The sequence below is a fragment of the Prinia subflava genome, chromosome 13, assembly GCF_021018805.1.
Source record: "Prinia subflava isolate CZ2003 ecotype Zambia chromosome 13, Cam_Psub_1.2, whole genome shotgun sequence".
NCBI classification, from domain to species: Eukaryota; Metazoa; Chordata; class Aves; order Passeriformes; family Cisticolidae; genus Prinia; species Prinia subflava.
The window spans coordinates 2,366,897-2,390,690 of record NC_086259.1 but is presented as its reverse complement, the minus strand read 5'-3'; the positions used below and the strand labels follow the sequence as shown (position 1 = coordinate 2,390,690).

The following is a 23,794-nucleotide window of genomic DNA, read 5'->3' as shown; positions in this document are numbered from 1 at the left end:
AAAGGTTATCATACCACAAGAAGAGGTATTTTAGTCCTTCCTTTATGAATCAAAACCAAAACACTGCTGTTCAGATGCTATTAAAGAAATAAAATTAATATACAGTATGAACTTAGCTCCACACTGAATACTACCCTGCTCAAAATGGCAAAAACTACTGGAAAAGCTCAGCACACTGTTTACATTCTCACTTCAAGGAGTTAATGCTGAAGTTAAGGAACTGCTACTAGTTTGGACCATTTGAACTTCCAAAGAATCAGCCAGCTGCACAAGTCGCTTTAAAAATGGCCCCATTTGCATAGAGAAAACAGAAATTGCAGGAAAATGAGTGCAAATGCAAATTGAGTTTGCTACTTTTTTTAAATGTAGCATCCAAATGTTTTTGCTTAGATACTTCCCAGAAAAATGCTTTTTCCCAACTTCACTTGCAAGAGATACAAACAGACAGGGAAGATTTTCAGACAAGTGGATTTTGGTACCCCCAGTTCACTTTGGACCAGCATGAATGGTCTAATCCCCAATCTGTCCTGTTTGGGATTACCCTGCTAGAAGAGAAGGAAACTTTTCCTGTGAATCAACACAGAAAACTGAGCAAAGGAAACAGTGCTTTAAAAAAGGTTCTGACCTCAGCTTTAAAAACTGGCCAAGTTTGCCTTCAAATCGTGTTCTTTATGGATTCTGTCATCCTTCCAGTGAATATGCAATAAAACACAGAAGAGTAAGATAGTCCAAAACACCTGAGCTATTTTTTTAATGTACCACTTCATGCTATTTTATGCTGGTTTTACTTTTACGAGATACAGATTCCAAATCTCAGGATGAACTTCACATCACACCCATCGTTTATGTAAAACAAACTAAATTCAATTAATGTTCAGAAAAAAGTGAACTCCAAAAGACACAACCCAGAGCTGCCAGATTGCTTACCCGGGAAAAGCCTGAACAAACAAACCCACTGCGAGGCCAAGAGGCCAGGAAGCTGCCAGAGCCAAGGGCCTCCTGTCAAACACACACACAAGTCCCTCTGGCATTTAGTGGTACAAATGTGGTGCAAATCTGGAAGTGACCCCACCAGGAAAGGGCTCATTCCTCCTCCACACCAACGGGTACATCTCCCCCATCACCCGGTGTCCAAATAGGAACACCTTAACCCAAAGGTGTTCTAAGTGTCCTCAACACCTGCACAGCAAACAGAGCATGAGGGCAAGGGAGGTCTGTACATCGCTCCTGAGGACTGGTCAGTGTCCCTCTGTCCCACCACAGCTGGCTCAGGGCTACCACAGTGACCAGCAAGAACAATTTGTGTGTGGGCATCCAGCCACAAAGAGCCCAAGGAATGCCCAGATGGGAAGGACGGGCAGCAGAGCTGGAGCGTGCTGAGCACCCCGGGGCAGCAGAGCTGGAGCGTGCTGAGCACCCCGGGGCAGCAGAGCTGGAGCGTGCTGAGCACCCCGGGGCAGCAGAGCTGGAGCGTGCTGAGCACCCCGGGGCAGCAGAGCTGGAGCGTGCTGAGCACCCCGGGGCAGCTCCCCCGAGCACCCCGGGGCAGCTCCCCCGAGCACCCCGGGGCAGCTCCCCCGAGCACCCCGGGGCAGCTCCCCCGAGCACCCCGGGGCAGCTCCCCCGAGCACCCCGGGGCAGCTCCCCCGAGCACCCCGGGGCAGCTCCCCCGAGCACCCCGGGGCAGCTCCCCCGAGCACCCCGGGGCAGCTCCCCCGAGCACCCCGGGGCAGCTCCCCCGAGCACCCCGGGGCAGCAGGGACAACAGGCAGGGCTTCAGAAGGCAGCAGAGTCCTGACTAGGGGAGTTTGAGCCCACAGTGAGGTTTGGAAGCACTTTGGGTGTTACTGAACCAGGAGAAATGTGCAGAGGCCCAGGTGGGGTTGGCAAAGGGCAGCAGCCGTGCCCAGGTGAGCCACACGCAGCCCCCAGCCCCAGGAACAGCCAGGGCTGGGCAGGAGCAGCAGGGCCCTTCCTGCCCCTCCCTCTGCCCTGAGTGCAGGTAACAACACAAGTGGACTAAAACAGGTGGTGCAAACTCCTCCAAGTAAACTTTTCAGGATCCTCATAAATAAACGGGTTAAAAAAAAACAGTCAGGTATCTCCAACTACTTTTGGGAAGGGATTTTAAGACAGACATCACATTTTTAACTGAGAGTTGATTCATTTTATATTCTCCAAAACGAAGACAGATTACATCTACAAAACACGTTCATTCAAAAATACTAGAAACTGGAATCACAGACCAGGGATTCAATATAAAGAACAGTTCTAATTTCAGCAACAAATCTCAACCTGATAAATTAAATTCTGACTTTGACTACAACTTCTCCACTACTCTCATCAATAGACCACATCTATTAATATTAAAATTGCCACAGGAATGGCACCTGTCTAATATATTCAATCCACCCATGAAATGTGTGTGAGCTTTTAAAATTTGTTAAAAATTTTTATTTTCAAACACTGTTTTGAACATAAAACTTTCCAGAATAATACAAGAGCTGAAACTACATTTCAAAAATTAAATTTCTCAGTCAACAAGAAGAGCCACCTTCAAGTAATGCTGACTGGCAGAAAATATGTATCCACCTCTGACATCAACCAAGTTATTCTGCACCTGGAATTTCTTACCAACACATCATAAATACTTTAAGTATGCAAATGCTTTTAAAGAGGTTGACAAGTATTGATTATCTTCACTAGCAGGGCAAATGAGGCTTAGGGCTTTTCCCACAGCTGGCAGGATGCAGGCACAGCCCAGCAGCCTGGAATGGCAGCAGGGAGGACTCTTCTCCCCAAACCCTGCCTGCTTCTGCCCTGGAGCTCCAGGCCCAGGAAGGAAAACCAGCATTGCTTTCCAAGGCTTTCTACTGGGGTGGGGTGCAGCTTCCAGGAGACGCAGGCATCTCCTGGATGGGTTTTTATTTTGGATGGTTTTTATCACCCAAGTTGTAAAAATCTCCTATTAGAAGAGCAAAGTCAGAAATAGACCATTATACCAAAGTCATTTTAGCTCTTGTTAGCTCATGAATTGCTCATTGGGATTCCTTTTTGGCTGCTTGCCCAGAACAGTTGGAGGAAAAAAAACAAACCAAAACAAAAAAGTAGTCAAGAGAGTCCTCAGTGAATGCATGAAGCTCCTGTGGATACATTCCTCCGGCAGGGTGTCCCGTTCCCAAGAGCAGCTCCAGAGCCCACCCTCCCCTGGGACTGGCCAGGACCAGAGCTCCCAGAACAGCTCCACAGGGCCCCTGCGCTTAGCACAGCTCAGCCACAGTCAAACGGAGCACTTCGCATTTCAACAGAGGGACTGAATTCAGAACCCGCTCTCAGTTACTGGTGAAGCAATTACCAACCAAAGCACTGGGATCTGTTAAACCAGCAACCCGGTTTTACTAACTCAAAAGACCAATTCCACTGCTGAGGTATCTACCTTGTATTTATAGAAAGTCTCTGAACTAGTTTATTATGCTTTTGTCTGGAGTTTTCTTCCCTTCAAAATGACACTCCTTAAAGCAATGACAGTAAATTATTTGTGCTGATTTGTGTCTTTTGCATTTGTACTGAAAAATCCTGTGGAGGCACATGTCTGTTAGATGCCTGAAATGACTAGCAACGACAAAAATATGTCCATGCCCTGCCCAAAAAATCCAAACAACCAGAGACTCTGTCATGAAAACCAGACAGAAACAGAGACAACTGGAAAAGGCTGGAGAACATCAAATTAGGAGAATTAGGTACGTACTGAGGGTCCTGCCTGCTCAGCATTACACCACCTCACTTGCAATTATTAACCCTTCAGAAAAAAACCCTATAAACCCATGTACCTACACTCCCTAAAAGATAAACATGGAATGCAGGTGTCCCTCAGTCAGATTCAGTGAACTGGATTTTTCCAAGGCAGAGCTACAGCCCATCAGGAGATTTCTTGCATTTTGTTTGAAGTAAAACACGTAACACTCCAAACAGCACTAACCTAAGTCTCAGCAATAAGATATGACAGCAAAAGGAAAAGCTGGTGAAAGGAATGTGTTAAACCAGAGCTTCTTTCAGCCTTGTGTGCCTCCGCCAATGTCAAAAATAGATGCCTGTGTCAGATCAGGATCACTGTTCCAATCCTCCCTTGGCAATAGGTGCTTATATCATCTATTTTGAAAGCAGGACCAATTCCCCTTTGAAAAGAGAAAGAAAATAATGCCCATTCTTTTGAGAGCAAGCAAAGGCCCAGCACACAGTAAGAGAAATTCCCACACATGACAGTCAGCCAGGGGAGGCTCCATCCCTCATCTCCCTAAAGGGTGCACTCACCAGCAGGCACAGGCACTCCCCCAGCAGAGCTGGAAATGAGCTAGGATGAGGAACAAGCTCGTGGCACCAGACAGAGCAAGCACAGGCAGCACAAATTCCTACAGAAAAGGCACTGCTCTGCCTCCCAGAACTGCTCACCTACAGAATCCTCTGATCCTACAGGACTCTCAGGAAGAGACACCTGTGCACACAGACAGCCATCCATGGAAAATACACTTCCAAACAGAGGGAAAAACTGCAGGCCAGGGCTTCAACCCAGGGACAGCAAGCTGACAATGTCTAGAAAATCCTGAGATTAAGTAACATGTTCCTGTAAATTATCTTCTTAGGCCACAGATTTCACTTCCTGCAGAAGGGAACTCAGGAAGGCAAGGCTGAGACAGAGAAATATTCAATTAAGTGTATGTAGAACAGGAACATTACATGGCTGATGCACCACGGTCCAGCTATGGCCACCTGAGACAATTCCCAAGTCTGTCTTTGCACATCACATCCACACTTGAAGTCCTTCAAAGCAGAAGCCATTCATGTGGCAGTTCCCCTTCACTCTGTCACTCCTGATTACTGTATTCAAAAGTAAAAATGTAAACACAGAGTCTAGGATGGCGTTTTCTTTTTAAAACTTCACTGAAAAAACAAGCTTTAAGAAAGCAAATTTAATTGTTTCTCAGTTGTGTGCTAAAACCCCCAAAATCACCACTTCCCAAGTTTTTCCAAAAAACTGGATTTCACATGGGGGATGAACACAATACAATAAAAAAACAACAAAAAGCCCAACACTAAACCATCCTACAATCCCATGAGATTTCAGTAGACATGTTAAACCTCTGGGCTCACTTCAGAAATGAACGGAGGCACATGTTTAGCTCCAGGTCCGGTTAGTGGTGTCTCCCACACGGTCAGTAAGAGTTAAACTCCTTGTTACACCATCAATTGCAGCTTTCCAGCATAAGCAAATGTCATACTTCATTTCCAGTAACATTAACTGGGAAGAGATGTTTTCAATACACATTTGAAGATCCATGCTAAAAATTTCTACCAAAATTTCTTAAAGAGGTTTAGGAATCACTTTGAAGAGCTTAGTTACTGCTGAGTCAGTGCAGATCAAGAAACCAGGCAGAAGGCTCCACGCAGAGCTTTATTCTCATCAGCTTAAAATGATTTGTCCATGGATGCAAACACTGCAGAAAAAGCTTCCACACCAAGAAAAATGGGAATAATTCCCACTCTTTGACAAAGTACACAGAGAAATAAATGAAAGACATTCTTCAACACCATCTCCTTTCAACAGTTAGGTTTCCGAGGAAGCCTTCGTTGTCCTGAACAAGTCACATCTTAAACAAGACTTGGAAAGACAAGTGGGAATAAGAACCGAGGTCAATACTACATCATTCAGGCATGACATACTGCATGCTCTAACACATTATATATATATATATATACAGGACTAAGGGACTAAAGACACTAGAGTAATTAGGGATAAATTTATCAACTCATACAGGGAGAAAGAATCCTAAACTAACACACAGAATGATGGGCTCTAGCCTGACCATTACCATTGAGGAAGGTGATCTCAGTGCTACAACTGACTGGTTTTGCTAAACACCAGCCTGATGCTGATCGGCAGAGCCAGAAGAATAGATCTGGAAGGGAACAGCCACGCTGGAAACGCCAGACACATATGTGTGCCACTGCATAAATCCATGGTTTCCCCACACTCCAAATTTAGTGTGCAGTTCTGGTCTCTTATCACCCGCCCTGGCAGAGGGGCTCACTTGGGTCACTGAACACTCTGACCACAGGCTCAGGAAATCCCAGATGCAGCAAGTTGTTGAGGACAGTTTTAAATTAGTATTGCCCACAAATTCACCCCACTCTTGCCTTCCCCTAGATATCCATTTTAAACTCCAAGGGATAAAGGAGGTTGAGTGGATCAGTTTGGAAGCCCAAATCAGCCACTTTGTCATTCTCTCCATCCCAGCAACCACTGAAAGCAGTGGAACAGTCACAAGCACAGAAGTGCCACAAGGACACACTGTTTACAACTCCTCTGCAAACAGAAACATTTCCTCATCCCAGCTCAGCTGTTCCCTTCCAGACCTGCAGCCGCCCTGCTGCTCCTGCAAACACAGACACCACATTTCACAAATGCCCCAGGACTTGCACTTCCCAGCACACACATTTGAATTTTCCCTCTGAAATATCCCTAAGCCAAACTGTTTTAAGAGTGTGTGATGCTATACAACTTTGAAAAAACCCAAACTCAGAGTAACTTCAGCAGGCATTTTAATCACTTTAGTAGTGTTAGATAAAAGTAGTATTTCAAGGCAGAGAAAATTATAGATCATCTATACATTTAAAGCTCCTCTATGAAGAAGGAAGTTCTGACTACTAGAAACACGAGACAGATTATGTATAGCAAATTCTGTAAAGCCTGTATGTGATTTTTTTTGCCTGTTTGCAGCAAGGATGATGAAAGCTTTCAAAACATTTGGAGTAACTCAACACCAACAATCTTTCCTTACCCAAATTGCTATGCTGCTCCAGAATTCTCAACACTTGCCACAAAATTCAGCTACAACATTCTCGATACCAGACTACATCAAAACAATCAAAAAACCCTGCAAATGCACTTTCTTAGCTGCATTCAATGTACTAATCCTAACCCCTTGTATAAATGGTGACTACTGGCATGCATTTCCACATGGAAATGATCCTCTTTTTCAGTTAGTAACTATTACGATAAACTCTCCTTTGTGACTGAAATTAAAACCTAATCCAATACTTACTAATATTTATTCTCTTCAGTACAGAGTAGGAGCTTTATCTTAATGCTCTCCCAACTCATTCATTGAAAGTCTCCTACTTGAGAAGTATTAAGCATTCTCAAATGATATTAATTTCATTTCCAAAAATAGGAAACGGGAGTCCATATCAGAAAAACTGACATCAGTACATCCCCTCAGTGCCACAGGCCAGTTGCAGCCACAGGGCTTTTGCTGTCTGTGCACACAGATTGTGTCTCCACAGCACAGCTCCTGTCCCAGGAACAGCCTTTCCAAATGCTTTATGGGCTCACTGTGTTGGATCAGCAGTAGATTCATCACTGAACAGCTGGAGTTTTGCCCAGAAAAACAAACTATATTCTACACTGAAGAGAGGGACACGATGATTACGCCTTTCACATCCCTCTCATGTTGAAAATTATGGAATTACCAGAAAACTGTAATCATGAAAATGTTAAACTAAGGAGAATGTATTTTTACAGCAAATGAAGATAATTATGTTTACCATATTTGGGCCCAAAGCTGGCTGGCAATTCAGTCTGTATACAGACAGCAGTATCTGATTCACTGTCACAGGATATGAATAAACCAGAGCAATTCAGTGTGAATTACAGTCTCCCTCCCATAACAAAACCAACGTTAGTGTGTACATAATACTATAAAAGCATAATACCACTGTAAATAGCAATTCCATAAATAGTAGTAGCTGAGTAGCTTTCATTTTAATTCTAAAAATTATTCTTGAACTAGATCTCTAACAGGGGACTTCTGGAACTGCCAAAATGCTTTATTTCTAGCAAATCTATGGTTTGTAATATATTATCTTATGCAGAACTAATCTCTTAGCTGATGAAGGAATAGTGGTGACAAGTAATTTGAGATCATAAAGATTAGCAAAGTAGAAGCAGTAGCATGCATACTTCATAACCTTTCCTCATTTTTTCTGATCAAAAAAGCTGCTTGTGTGTCCTGGGCACAGAATTCACCTCCTCATTAAGGCCAGAATTTTTAAAGCTTAATTAAATATAGATGAGATTTTTAAAATAGCCCTAACTCATCTTGCATAGCTGGGGCCAAAATAGGATTAGTTATACGATCAAATATAGCACCCTTGCAGTTTCTAAATCTCTAATACAAATTCAAAGGAAAAGGCAGAACCCAAACTTGCCACCTGTAACATTTTCCCCCCCAAGACCACCCAAAGCTGAGTGCTTATCTAGTTGTTCTGCCTGCTTCACACAGCAGACAGCTGAAAAAGTCCTTCCCCAAGCTGCTCCACCTTCTGCCAGTGCTGCCAGCAGCGGGTTCAGACCCCAGCCCTGGGCACGGAGGATTCTCCTCCTGCCTCGTCCCCTCGCCCGCAGCGCCGAGGCTGCGACTGCAGCGCCCTCCACCAGCCCTCCGCTAATCCCACCTGCTATTTCAGGCCACACAATCACTGCCTGCCTTTCATCCACACAACGTAAATGCCAAAACAAGCCACAGGTCAACATCAAAAAGCTGCAGGCTGAGGAACTCTGCAGCAACTTTGGGTCTCCTCCATCCACTCCTGACACAGAGAAAGCTGGAAGAAATTTCTGTCTTCAAAAGCAATTAGTTACCCAGGGTTTACACTTTACATGCTTTTCCTACAAAGACTAGCTCAATTAAAGTTATTTGCTTTTTCTAAGAAAAGCAAGTGTTTTAATACTTCAACAATTGTTTTGCTGCTTCTTTCAAAACAGAGCTAACATTCTTAAAAATGAAGTTTAGTTTCTTTCCATACAAATGAATTCACACATTTGGAAAATAAATGTGCTGTAGATGCTAGGGAGGAGTATAAATAACTTCCCCCAAGAGCTCTTTGCTACCAAATGCATACACGGAATTCTGTGGGCGCTCTCCTCCCTCCCAGCCCCGGGCTGCTGCGTTCACCATGGAGCAGGGAAAGCACACAGCAGTCAGGCTGATGTGCACAGGAACACTGACGGGCTGGGGCTCATGGAATGGGATTTCTTCCCTTCAAAAAATTGCCTTCTTCTTAGGTCAAAAATTATTCATCAAAGAACTCTCAAATATTTCCCAATGAAATCATCAGCAGTTAAATAATTATCAGTCCTAATGTACAACATATAAAACACAGTCACACCACTTTACCATGTCCTGAAATTAAAACACTGATAGTTTTATATAAACAACTAAGCCCTCAATCATGGGCATGATTTGTCACCAGGTTATGTGCCAAATATTTCTGCACTGAGTTGTGCAAGACCTCTTTTGTGCAGCAGAGGATACAATGGGATATTTATGCTGGTATAATGCATTTTGAAAGAGAAACAAATGTAATGTTTTAATCCATAAAACAAATTAACACAATGGGATTGATCCATTCAGTAGAAACTGAGTCTAAGAGGCCAATCTGGAGACTTAAACTTCCATTACTTGTTAGATCTTTCTGAAACCTCAGGTGTGTTCCCCCTGAAGCACCAAGTCCCAACAGTGGCACACACACAGTGGAAGATCCCAAGCCACACCTAACCAAGTACATGCCATGGTATCTCTCCACACTCCTTACAAGAGCTGGATTTTTTCACAAACTAAGACATTTAAAGCATTTAAAATTTTAAGTGGCAACTTCTGATATGTCAATTATACTTAAAATGTGTTAGCAACATGAAAGCCTAAGCTTCAGTTCAATGATATTTAGGTGACTCCAGCCATGCTGACACTCCTTCCCAGCAACTTTCATTGGCAAAGGCTCTCCTGCTGCACTAACAGTGACCAGTACAGTTCTGCCAGCCGTGAGACATTGCAAAGATGCCAAATGCATTTAAGCGATGTCTCAGGCCCAGCTGATGCATCCACCATGGATTTGGCCAGGCCCTTGCAAAGCCCTTTCCCCAGAGTGAGCTTTGCAGAAGGAGACCTTTTCAGCACCAGCACTGTCTGTGCTGGGGCCAGGACCCCCCCTCTGGTACCAAGCACTGCCCATGACTAAGCTGGCACCAGCAAGGAGAAGGCTACAATGCACAAGGCTCAGCATCAGGGCAGCTCCCCAGCCTGGCAATTCCTATTGTGTGTATTACTACAAACTCCCCCAGGCACCATTTTTAGCCACTGCTGGATTTCCTCCCTTCTCCCATCCCCCAGCCACGCTCCAAACCTTGAAGTAACCTTGTTCTCTTCCCCCCCCCAGAGACAGCTCCATGCCTGAAACATAACCTCTAATCTTATTTTCTATTTCTAGCATACAATTCACGACCCTTATCCCAATTTTTTAAATTAAATATCCTCCACATTGCACACTCTGCTTCCGACAGTCAGGACAGAGCATGGAGTATGTCAGAATTTATAGCCATATGTTTCTTGTTGAGGACAATTTAACATTACTTTTAAGAGCATTAGAAACAATGTATTTATACAATATAGGTTAAAAGCTTTCTCTGGAAAAGATATTAAATACTACTGTCAGTATTCCACTGCAATGTAACAGCTTAATTTGTTGGAAGGTTTATCTATAGACCTTAAAATACAACAGACCTGCACTTCAGGGCAGTTTGCAATGCATAGCATTAACTTCCAGCAATTATTCATACTTGAAAGACTATCTATGGACATTAAGTTAAAGTCTTACCAATTACAGGGGTTTGTTACAAAGCAAATCTCATCTGACACCATCTGTTTATGAGAACTTTGCTTAAACTCATTTGGATTTTTGCAATGACAAAACATGTCATTTGTTTGCCATTGACTCTGTAACATTTGTTAAACAAAGCCAATTAAAAGTGCCCTACTGGACCAGACACCCACCTAGGCCACAATGGCAGTGGTCGAGATCTCCACTTTTAATTAGTGACCACTATCCATAACCCTCTTTCATATTTTTACCAGCTATACCTGATCCGTACAGCTGCTAGGGCAAATGTTTTTCCATGAACAAACTCTCCCACAAAAGCACTTTGATACAGAACAGCTCCCAGAGGAATGAAAAAAGGTTCTTCTGTCTCCCAAGTGCTGAAAAACAAGAAGTTTCCAGGATGCATCCCAAGCCTGGAGGCTGCAGCCTGACACGGCCAGGCCCTCTTGGAGCTGCCAAGAGGTACAAGCACGGCTGGGAGATCGCCAGCCCCTCTGAGCACACCTCTGCCACCCCAAAAAGAGGGAATCCAGCCCAGGAAGCACCCCCGGAGCAGGGGGAGCGCTGAGCTGGGGCTGTGCCCACCCTGCACAGAGGGGCCCACCTGCTGCCTGCCCCTTAGGGAACACCTCACTGACACCACAGGAAAAGGGAATTCCCATGGACCTACACCTCAAAATATTTATAACACACCAAGACAGAAGAAAGTCTTCCAAAACAGCTATACTGGTATGACTTGATTAACCAGAGAATTAACCAGCCCAGGATGCTAACAGCAAAGAAACTGCCACAAGTACTTCACAAAATTACTTTCCAAATTATATTTCAGACATAATCAGTTACAGGACAACTTGACAACAGAAGCAAAACTAAGAAAGAGGAATCATCCTTGAACCATGACATTAGGTGTCATGATACAAAACGTTCATTTTTTGACATATGTATCTATCAATGTGCTTGACAATCAATATGGGTTGTTTCACACCAGTTTGCACAGGCAGCTCCAGTAAACACCATCAGTTTGTTCTGCTTCTCTCTCCCACTCCTTCAGCTTCCATCCTATTCTCAGCAGGGCATCATTTGAATTTCTTACCAGTTCCACACAAACTGAACAGTGTAAGTGGGAGGACGGCCTCCAGCAATTAAGAATAAAAGCAGATAAGTGAACATATACCAGACTCAAGAAAACCGAGTGTGAGAACTGTTTAAGGCAGCAGAGCTAGATTCTGGAATGGACTGAAAAACAGAAATTGTGAAGTCAAGAGTCACCTCATTAACATATTTATCCACCACTGGATATCAGGAAACAAAAGGTATCCATGACAGGAGCAACACATCCAGGAGCAGCCCACAGGATTCATTCCTAGGTGACTCCTGGGGGATAGCAATCCTTTCTTTCTTTTTTTTTCTTTTTAAATAGATAAAATTACACTGTCAACATAAACAAATACAAGTCAGGACTGCCTCATCCCTCAGCAAAAACATGATGTTATAAACCTGTATTTTGAATGGTAACTTCATTGAGTCTTAAGGGTCAACATCTGAAAACTTCTCAATTCCACCTCAAAATGAGGACTTGAAGCATCTTTAAAAACCTCACTGAGATTCTTATGTCAGTGAATGACAGCCACAAAAATTTATCATGCCACTAGGAAAATATGTGAAAATGTGTTTTCAAAAGGATCCTGTTAGTCAAAACGGAAAAAGAGTATCACAACAGCACTGTCCAATGACCCAGCTATTTCAAAATATTGCATTAATTAAGCATTTTATGGACACCACGGTAATAAAATGCATAATTTAAAGAACTAATATAATATTGCTTGTGGATGTAAATATAAGTTAATTTTCTCACAGTCTCTGCCTTTGCTATGAAAGGTACTAAAGCAATTCTAAGGCCTCATCAAGGACAGCATTAAAGTCTTTCATTTTTCAGCACTGTTTCCACTCCCATCTTTGATAATCTTGTGGGAACACAGCATAGGTGGCTTTAGTTATGCTAAGAATATTCTTCATTGGTCATAAAGAATGAAACCAGAGCTAATCCATAAGTGACACCATTTTAAAATCATTACTTCATAGGGAAAGGGCTCCTGGAGCACAGTCAGTGATGCAGGCTGGAGCTGCATGCTGATCTGTGCCTTCATTTCCAATAAAGCATGCAATGCACATTCAGCTAAGTCAAAACAACCCTTTCAACACACAATGTTTATAGGAAACATTCACATTACTAATGAGCACATGAAAAGCTTTGAAGCTGACTGAAAATTTAGCCTCTTTTTTTTTTAATTTCTGAAAGAAAACCTGAGAACTACTTTTTGAAAAATGAGCCTTTCACTTGGAACCCTGCAGCATCAGCAGGTGAGTGAGTGAGTGCTGGCAGCAGTGCTGCTATCACTGCCTGGAGCAGGGGAAAGGGACACTGAGCACCAGAGTGCCTCATGGCTTCCTTTGGTATTTAGCAGCAGAGCCATTAAATTAATGCTTAAAATTAATTTAACAATCCACTTTAAACTAATGAGTACATTAATAGATCTACAAGGATACCAATGTGATACAGTAATCAGTGCATTAGCCACTGTGCCCTGTGACTCTGCTACCTGGCACACCTGGCTGAGCTCACCCAGCTTCCCTGCAGGGCAGCCTGGAGCCTGCTGGGAGGACACTGCACATCCACCCCTCCACAAACACAGCAGGAATCTTCAACCTGAACACAGATCTCAGATAAGACATTCCCACACACTCACTACTTCCAAGTCCCTCCAGCCCACTGGAACCATGGCACAGCAGTTATGGCTCAGCCAGGCTGGGTTTGGACAAAACCCAATGCCCACGCTCTTCCATAATCAATATTATGGAAAAAACAACTTCCACCACAATGGAAGTGAAATGATGATTTCACTTCCACCTTCTGGAGAAGGGAAGTGAAATCATCATTTAGGAAAAGGTTTCTCCGTGCATCTGCTTTAAGATAAGCAGCACAGTAAGAGAGCCCAGGGAACAACGAAGTGCTGGGGAAGAACCCTGCTGCTAGACCCTGACATCCGAGGCTTGAACTTCCACTGCAGTTCTTTATCACGCTCTCTAGTTACTGATAATGCCCCTTCCTCCACATTTTGCCCCCATTAGGCAGGCTCTGACAAAAACCTGAACTTGCGTGTCCTGTGACCCTGAATCTCTGATGGCAGCAGAAAGTGCCAATGGCCACAGCACAACCAAACAGCAAATGCTTCTGCAGGAGGATCCCCATCCACTCCTGCTCCCCACAGTGCTAGATGGGAACAAACAGGGAACTGTGTTCTACTCTACCAACACTCCTTCCTCTACAGCTCTGTAAGGATTTTGCTCTGCTTGTACAATTACTCTGTCAGGCAATTACAATATCTACATTCTGCAGAAGTCCACAATACATATCTGCAGAAACCTCTCAGGGTACACTATAATGCATAAACACAGGGATGCCACATTTATCTTCTGCATTTCTATTAGAACATGAAGTTTGTAGTTTCCTGCAAATTTTGAACACTAAAAACATATCCTGCTTTCTTGCTTCCAATTCAGCAACACTGGTCTCTTTTCAATTTCTTTTCCCTACTTTTAGATTAACTCCAGCCAGCTTAAACCCCACAGTATTAGACAAGCATCTCCACTACACACTGAGGTATTTATAGATTCGGTTTTATCCACAGCAATAGAAAATATGGATTTCCTGGATGTACCTAACAGTGCCTGTTACGTGCACACTACACGATGCGTGTTCTCCCTACCGAGGGAGTCGAATTTCAGTGAGACATTTTCTCAAAATTTCAAGTCTAGAAATAAATAATTACCTTCCTTCAAAGCATCCAGTAACACTCTGCAGCTGGAGCAGGCCATATCACTTTGTGCATTTATTTTATTAGGAACAATGTGTTCCAAAGACAGAACTGGGACTAACCACAATCAGAGTATTATTGGATACATCAAGGGGTTTTATCCTCTGCTACCATTTGTGCATTTACATGAAGCAAGGAGAGTTGAAGCAGTGCTTTAGCTGCCTCAGGGACACAAACTCTCACCAAACTGAGTAACAACAACAGGAAATCTTTTGCATTTTCAGCACCGCAGATTCCTCTCTCCATCTTTCAGCTAACATTCCAATCCTCACTGTGTAACACACAGTCAGGAGAGTTTTATATGGGAATTGAAGTCTAAAGCAAGAAAAAAAGTAAAACTAAAAGTAAGAACAAAAATAATCACAGGGGGAAAGGAGTGACTGGATTCAGCAGCATAAAAAATAAGATGATCCTGTGCTTGGCAATGAAACTGATGGGGTTTTTTACAGCATATCAATATAACAATATTCAAAATTAAGACGAAACTATATTTTAGGGCTCTCAAATGCCATTAGTAAGGCATCCTGCTGCTTTCTGAGTTGCTGCATGCCTATCAGCAAATCACTTTAAACAGCAGAATCACATGTAGAATGGAACCTTAGCTTCTCTTACAGCTAATGTTTTATTCTCTGTCTGAAACAACAAATTATTCCATGGATTGCTTTTCATATTTTTCAGGTGATTATGCTGGCACTTCTTTGCCTCTGAAGTTGAAACATACACTCTGTTTAGGAGTCATTTCTTTGTCCACACTTCGGTCAAACAATGGATTTTTATTAGTCAGAACTGACATTTACTACTAACAAAAACTATTTCAATGTTACATTAATGTAACATTCAATGTCACTAGTAAGCACCTAGAAGATAACTACTCAAGAAAAAGCATCAATGAAAAAATCTTGTGGCATTGAGGTTTTTACCACTTCTCAGTGTTGTAAATACCTGACTTAACCTGAATGCACAGAACAGTTTGGGTTTGAAGAACCCTAAAGCCCATCTCATCCCACCCCTGCCACGGGTGAGGACACCTTCCACTGTCCCAGTTATCCTTGGTTATTCCGAGGGCCCATCCAACCTGGCCTTGCACATTTCCAGAGATAGGGCAGCCACAGCTCTTCTGGGCACCCTCTGCCAGGGCCTCACCACCCTCACAGGGGATAATTTCCTACTAATATTTAATCTAAATCTACTCTCCCTCAGCAAAGGCCATTCTCCCTTGTCATATCACTACATGCTCTTGTGAGAAGTGACAGATGTAAGCTTGTTACTCATAAAGGAAAGGGTTTTTTATCTGATATTTGTAATTCTACAAGATTACATTGAATAGTCTCAATTACTTATCGAGTTCATGGCTATACTAGAACTATAAGCAGTTGCTTTGCTATGTTTCTTACTACAGACGCTCATCTTTAACAAAACCCAACATTTTGAACCAAGAAAAGAAAACAATAAAACGAGATGGATTGTAATGTAAGTGCAAATAAGCCACAAGTACCTGCCACACAACCTCCAGCTTACCACCAGTCCAGGATGAGGCAGTGCCTTCCATAAGGAAGAACATGAAGCAGCAGTTTTAGGGAAAAAGTCATTTCACCAGTGAAAACAAAACCAGCTCCTCCCTTCACATCAATTACAAATGATCACTTTTGAAGTATTCTTCCTTTAAATGCTGGTTCTTCTAAAGAGGTACACAACATCTGACCTGCTGTGCTGGAATATCCAACAGGTAAGGCAAGGCATCTTAAACCTAAGGACACACACTGATATATGTAAGTCAATTTGTCAAGTGTTTCCCCCCTCTGAGAGTTATTCTACAGCTGCAATTCCCATTCCCTGCTTTTTTCAGACTGTATGAAGTGGGTCCTCTGAGGTCACCAGGTTTGGACTGTTTCAGACAAACCCACCATCCTTTGGCCAAAACACACCTGCCTGTGACAGTGTGAGGGCAGGGAAAGCCAGTGAACCACAGCACTCAGGTCAGTGGTGGGATGTAAAAGAAGAAATTTAAAAAACCCTCAACACAGATCCTTAGCAACAGCTAAATAAGGGATTTTAAGTCCACCAAGGCAGCAGTGCTTTGAGGCACAATGAGGTTCTTCACATGCTACCGAGCACAATAATCAATATTCACACACAGCTACTTGCATTTTTGCCTCAAGTCTACTGTTCCAAATTACACCAGTTTAACTTTGCTCACATTAGAATTCATTTTAGAGGAAAATATTTAGCATAGACACAGCATGCAAGATGCCCTGCATTCATATTATAATGTATTCTTCAACACACTGAACATCTGAATCAAAACACTGCACACCTTCCTAGGAACACTCATCATTATGAAGACTGGATCACTTACAAAGCTTTAAGTTAGAAGGAAAAGGAGCATTATTACGTAGTGTAGAAATTTCATAAACTATATTTACCCTTGTTTTTCTTGGCCTTTCATTTTGTGTGCAGCAAAATACAATCAACACAGCAGAGAGGAGAACTCATGCTCCAGATCAGAATGTATGTATCAAATATCATATGCAAAAAAGACACAATATATTACCTCCCTGAAACCACAAGAATTTTTGGAAAGAAGCTGCCTCATCTGTCCTATAACAATTTCAGAACAAAATACAGATACAACTTTTTAGCAGAAAGCAACTGACTGAAATAGGTGACTTTCTCCTGTTTCAGAACATGACATATATAATACCAGTAACAACACATCACATCAGACAGAGAAAAGCACCCACTGGCTGCAATGTGAAGCTGAAAAAAGGCCATAAAAATGTGAATGTCTCAGGGAAAAGAACCAATGACAACATTAAGCCAAATGTTGTCAGTCGTATAAAACCAGCAGTAGTCTTCTTCATCTCACACTGTAAAAAGTTGAGGGCCGTGAAGGTCCTTCAAGTGAAATACCACAAAAGATGCTGAAACACAGGAGAAGGCAGCCTAGACAGACATTTCCATCAATAATCTGTAAGGGCAAGGGAATAATGAATAAGAGGGCAAGGATAGAGGAACCTGAAGAACAGCAACACGCCACCCTACAGATGTGTCCTCAGAGACTGACTTGAGAAGCTCAGTTTAAAAATCACTGTAAATTGTCACAACCTCCCCCATCAATTGCACAAGCAACAAACTGCAGCTGCTTAAGAACTAATTAAACTAACTAAATCTAAGAACTAATTATTTTAACTTATAGATTGCACCTTTAAAGCCAGAGGAACTCCTCAGCCCTGTCCTCTGGTATCCTGGGCCACAGCAATTTCCACCCTGTGTTCCCCCAACACACTGAGCCAAGAACACCCTTCAGAAATGTGCCTGACACACAGCAGCCACCTGGCACCTCCTGGCACCTGAATGAGCTCCTGAGGTCACTGTAATGTGGAAAAGGAGGGCACATCACACAACAGTTCTCATTTCTAACCCATGTTCAGCAGAAGCACAAGTACAGGGCAAACCATGGTCTGGTTTTCATTTGTCTGACTGTATCAGACAATCCCAATCAAACCTCCTACAACCCGACCATTCCAGAATCTAAGATTGGAAAAAAACCCCAAACAAGCTCTTTTCCTGCTGCATCTTCAAAGGAAGAAAACACACTTTACCCAAAAAACATTTCCCTAAATCTTGTGTGTCAACTACAGATTTAATCTATCATACCAATTCATCACCACAAAAATGTAACATTCCAATACAAAAACAAAAAATGTATCATTAGTGGTTTTCAACAGATTTCATATCCAGAAACATCTGCAGAGCAATGGATTCACTCAACCAGTCAGGGAACTTTTCTAACCACTAAACCAAGCACCAGATTTACTTGAAAATAGCACAGGTCAGATGTGCCACTTCTCCACACGGAAAAAGCTCTAAGTGCACTTGACCAGAGACTGCCAAACCAGACTGTCCCACAACCCAGCATTTGGTCTTAAAACTGAAATAGTCATTTATGTGAAAAGCAATATTTAAATTAGGGTTGATAACCTGGATCTGTAGAGTATCTTTGCTAAGAAGAAGGTGTGAACAAGTCTGTGTTAAATTCATAGCCAAATTTTATATAAACTTTGCTAATTATCTAAACTATTTTGTAATACCTGCCACAAACTTTACAATGTTTCCTCCTCTTTGGGCCTGGAAGAAGGTCAAAGTGCTGAATTCAACATCACAACCTGTTGCCCTGGAAATTATTGCAATGTTTACACAAAGAAGTTTATTATGTTTTCCTTCTCCTTATGAAAGCAATACAAGACAGACAGAAAGACTCTTCTGGGTAAGGACTTTTCGGACATTTTAATACAGAACCAAGCATACTCCCAAAAGCAGAATGTTGCTATAACATGCTCTGTTTTTTAGGGTTTGGTTCTAATAACTGGCATTTCCTTCCAGGACTCCATACAATTTTAATCAGCATGAAACAAAAATAAGCCACAGAATCAGAAGTTCATGTACACTCGCATTATTTTAGGAAATTTAAATTTTAGCTGACATACCTGGCTCTTCTATACATAAACTTCCACAGCTTCTCTTCCAAAACAGCCAAAACAAGTGTAACACTACCAAAGCCCTCATCTTGTTTGTATCAGAGGATGTGCATCTATGTATAGTGGTAGAAGGACAATTTATTTGTACTGCACTATGAGTTACTAAAGCATGCCCAGTTTGCTCTCTGTACATAAAGAATGTCCAAGGACCCACTCACACCTCTGCTCTCCTGCCAACAACAGCAGTCTTGGTTTCATCTGCACCACTGACAACTCAACTCAGTAAAACAAAACTCTCATTGTTATCAAGTATCTTCATTCTCTTTTCTTTATTTAATCAAGTAAAGGTTTTAGTTTTTCCTAAAGAATACATGCATATTTAGCAGAAGACCTATTTTTCATCATAATAATAAAGTTTATGATTGCATCACTTGCTTGCAAATGCTCATCTCATATAGCAAAAAGGGTTGATCTTATTACTTTACTATTTAAATATTTACAAGCTGTGTTGCTCAGCCGAAAAACCACAAATACTTAACTATGTGTCTTTGGTAAGAGGCTAAACAAAGTTTATTCTGCAGCCCAGAAACATGCACTGATGAAGCTGGATTCTGTAACGTTTTTGCAGTTTTAGTGAACACTGTTCTGCACCACCTGGCCTTAACTCCTGCTTGCACCAAGAACTGCAGACCACTCAACACAAGCACTGTTGCTACTCCCCACTCCCACCAAGAATCTTCTCTCCTCAGGAGCTTTCTATCTTTTACAAAACACAGAGGCCTCCAACCAATGACCAACACCTGCATCCATTTTTACCTGCATTTGACAAACATGCTTTCTTCTGAGCACTTGCAGATGACAAACTCATCCTACACTGCAGTTCCCCTGAAGAAGAATATACAGAACTGGAAAATAGTATTTTTAGGTACCCTCTTCCTCCTTGTACTCTTCCTCCTTCCACACAATACGATACCATCTGGTGCAAGACTTGCAAATAGCACTCTGAGAAACATTTTGAAATACTCACCAAAAAGAGGTCATGTTACTCAAACCTTTTGGAGTCTGGCACAGAATCACATTTACCAACTGTGATCCTCCCCCTGTGATTCCCCAGTCTTTTACTGCTCCTGTGAGGGTGCAGACAGGAGAAAAGTCTGTCACGAAGAGAAGTGTTTGTGTGTGTGTCCTTCCTAGGCACTACAGCTCTCCCTGCTTTTCAGCATTTTTGTTACATGATCATGTAAAAAAAATATCTGGCTTCTTCAGCACGAGATTGACAGCTTCAAATATTTTTAAGGAACTTTTAAAAATATTGCCTTGTACTTAGACTCTCAGGAAAAGATCTCCAGATTTTCTTGGAATGTGAGCTGCAGACATTCAGATGCTTTATCCTTCTCAAGGGAAGTTCTTGTGCTTGGACTCAAAGTGTTCCCAGGTACACAGCCAACTTCTGTAATATGTACAGAAGAGCAGGAAGTTCAACTTTCATTAAAAAATACCTAGGAACATTGCCCTGAATATCCTGGTATGAGACAGATCATGTGGACACACTTCAAAGGATCTAATTTTACCCCAGTAGATCCAGAGGAATTCCCAACACCATCCAGAAACTCACAAACAAACCAGTTATGACAGCCAGGTAATCCACTTGGGAAACCAAAAACACTCAGTTACTGACAGGATTGGAGATCACTTTCATTGGTAGACAACCCTGACATGAATGAATCACACTAGAGATGCCTGTGGAGAAATGGAAAAAAGGCCTACCACGATCCCTTATTCCTGCCCCTCTCCTCTGTAACTCATTCTATACACTGCTTTAGAGTTCCCACAATGTGTTAAAATAAAGCATTAAAGAAACAAAGTTCAATATTATTATTTCTACCAAGGGAAACGTTCTCTTACACTCAGAAGCTGTTTAGGTTGAGGAGATTTACTCTGTTCCCAGATTGCAGAGGACACAACACAGAGTCCGAGGAATTTTCTATAATTGGACAGTACCATTTAAATGTCAACTCTGAGTGCACAAATAAACAAGAGTCACACCTAAAATACTGCTATTAAACACCAGTTGACATGTTCCCTTACAGCATTCTAACCAGCACATAGGTACTATCAGGAAAGAGCAAAAACAGAATATCTCAGCATGAAGAGTGACCGACAGGGTGGTGGAAGAATTTTCCTGATGAAATTTTCCAAAGAATCTGTCTTTTGCAATGCTGTTGTACAGAAATGATTATGAGAAAATGTTAATGCTTGACAAGTACCCCACTGTAATGACTTGTTAAACCAAAACAGAGTCCCATTGACTCCAAACCCTCAACCACTTGAAAAAGCAGAAAACTGTTAGGAAAGCCAGCAACAAAAGACCATGAAGAAGGAACAATGAAAATCTAGCTAGCCCAAACCAGAAATATCTTATCAGATATTTCAGGGAGAGAACGTCACTAAAAACATAAGCAGGAATTGGTCGCAATTTAGGGAGGTATTGTAAAGATGTTTCCTAAGGCATCATTTTGTCTGATGTGACCCTAACAGTAAAACATGGGCAGTTACTCTACAGCAAATTTTTTTTTTAAGTTTTTGGTTAGAATTTTTGCTGTATTAGCAGAAAAGCAATCTACCAGTGCTATCATGTTCTCCTATGTGGGCTTTCCTTAGAAGGAAGAATATTTACTTCCTTAGTGCAAATGGTTCTTCAAAGCCAAGTCCTAGAATATCACACTTCCAACTGGAGTTGGATAAGCTGCCGTATGTTATCAGCAGGCTGAAGCCAATTTGCCATGGCTGGAATGCAGTATCACAGCTGGGAAATGCCTGGCGTGCTGCACAGCCTCTCCAGGATGCCTGAAAGCCTCACAAAGCCTCAGTACTCCCACCTCAGACCCACCCACGCACTCACAGACATCCCAGGCCTCCCCCAGCTGTACCTGCAGCCCTTTGCACTCCCCTTTTCAGCCTTCTCAGTCATTCTTCAGAGCTTGACCAGCATTTCCAAACCTTCTATTCTGCTTTTTCTCACACACACTCACTCCTTCTCTTACTCCAAAGCCTGAATCCCTGGAAGTTGGTTTGCCTCATGCAAAGCTTGTGACCTTAACAGAATCACACAGACCAATTCCCCAAAATTTATCTTAAGTAACCAACATACTACTTCATTAATTACAGCAGGGCAAGACAAGACTGATATTCCAAGACCACAGTTCTCAAAACAATTTGTCTTGTCACATTAAAGCTCTTCAAAATGAAACACACCTCACCACCACCAAAATTATAAATTTGCAGATTCATTGAAAAAATCTTTTTTTTTCCTTCTTGTTTTAATCACCATTTTGACAACATTCAAAGACTGGACTAAACCAGTTTATCCACAGAACACTACAAGACTGGATCCTACCATACCAAATTGGCAATTAACCTGCAAAGCAGAATTTGTGAATGGAATGTGTCCTATCCCTCCACAAACCTATTAAGGGTTTCTTTGATGGCTGAAAGGATAAATGTGTAAACAACTCCTGATGTAAAATTGTCTTGAGGTACATAAACAGCAGAAGAGAAGAAACACAAAACCAAAGGTGCAACAAACACAACCTCAAGCTTCTCAGTGAGTTTGGAAACCATCTTTAACATATTCTACCTAATTTTCAAAATATTTTTTCATCCTACAAACCAGAACTTCAGATTTTACAGGTATCAAGACACAGGACCTCCTATGGTTTAGATCCACAGTCCCCATTAAGTTTCCAGCACATACAAAACCCTAACAGGACGTGGAATGTGCCATGGCCCAGGAGCATGGGATTCCTGCAGCATGTCCCCATCACTTGTGGCCCAAGGCCTGGGAAGGCCATGCAGACACCTCACCAAGCTCCAGGAGGAGCAGAGCAATTGCACCACAGGTTTTTGTCAAGTGCAGCAGTGCCAGCTGCCCTCGGAGCCAGCCCAAGCACAAGGCCCTGTGATGAGGTTACCCATGCTGCTGGAAATGTCATCCCTCATGTATGACAGAAACCCCTTCTGTAGCTACCAACAATACCCTGGCCTTGTTTGTAACACCCAACTCCAGCAATAATATTCTATCTACCTCCAATCACCAGAAAATCCTCATTCTCAGCCCCGGCTGGTTCTGCAGCACAGCAGCGAGCTCCCGAGAGTTTCCACACTCCAGCAAGTTCTGCATCTCCCTGTGCAGTTATCTGCACCCATCAGACACTTCTCTAAAACTCCAGAAACACCTTGAGATTACCGGGAATAAAGCAGCTCTTTTCATACAGCACAATTAGTCATATCAGCAGTGATAGCTATTTTGAGCAGCACCCATTAATCACTATCATTAACAGGATTTCTGGTGTACCAGCATTCATTGTACCGAGAACAAGTCTTTTCCTATTACAGTACTACCACGTAAACAAAAGCAGCAGCACAGCTTCTCTTGACACAACCCTGTTTTGAGCAAAGCAAGTGGCAGCACTTAAAATGACTGTCAGTGTCAGGTTTAAAGAAAAGCTTACTTAGGACAAAAAAATAAAATTGTTTTGCTGCAAAGAAAAATCGGTCATCGTTTGTATGCTGGGGAGAAGGGGTGTTGAAAAATAATAAATAGTGGGAAGAAGTGGGGAATACAGATCTCAAGCTGGAAACAGCACACCCTCAGAAAAATAAGATAACTGTGACCAAATCCAAGCTGACGCCCAAGGAGCAGAAGAAACCTAGACTTCACTTTTAAAT

General features: G+C 42.3%; 1 protein-coding gene across 3 annotated transcripts in view; it reads right to left on the bottom strand.

The window, feature by feature from the left end:
• GARRE1 (granule associated Rac and RHOG effector 1) overlaps positions 1–23,794 on the bottom strand; it is a 59,256-nt gene that overhangs the window by 33,436 nt on the left and 2,026 nt on the right. The window contains exon 1 of one of the 3 annotated variants that reach the window (XM_063410410.1): positions 20,094–20,192. The exons of the other annotated variants lie outside the window; for them this stretch is intronic. The gene's annotated coding sequence lies outside the window, so the exon portion shown is untranslated. Of the gene's footprint in view, positions 1–20,093; positions 20,193–23,794 lie in introns of those variants that run through there. 3 annotated transcript variants of the gene reach the window in all.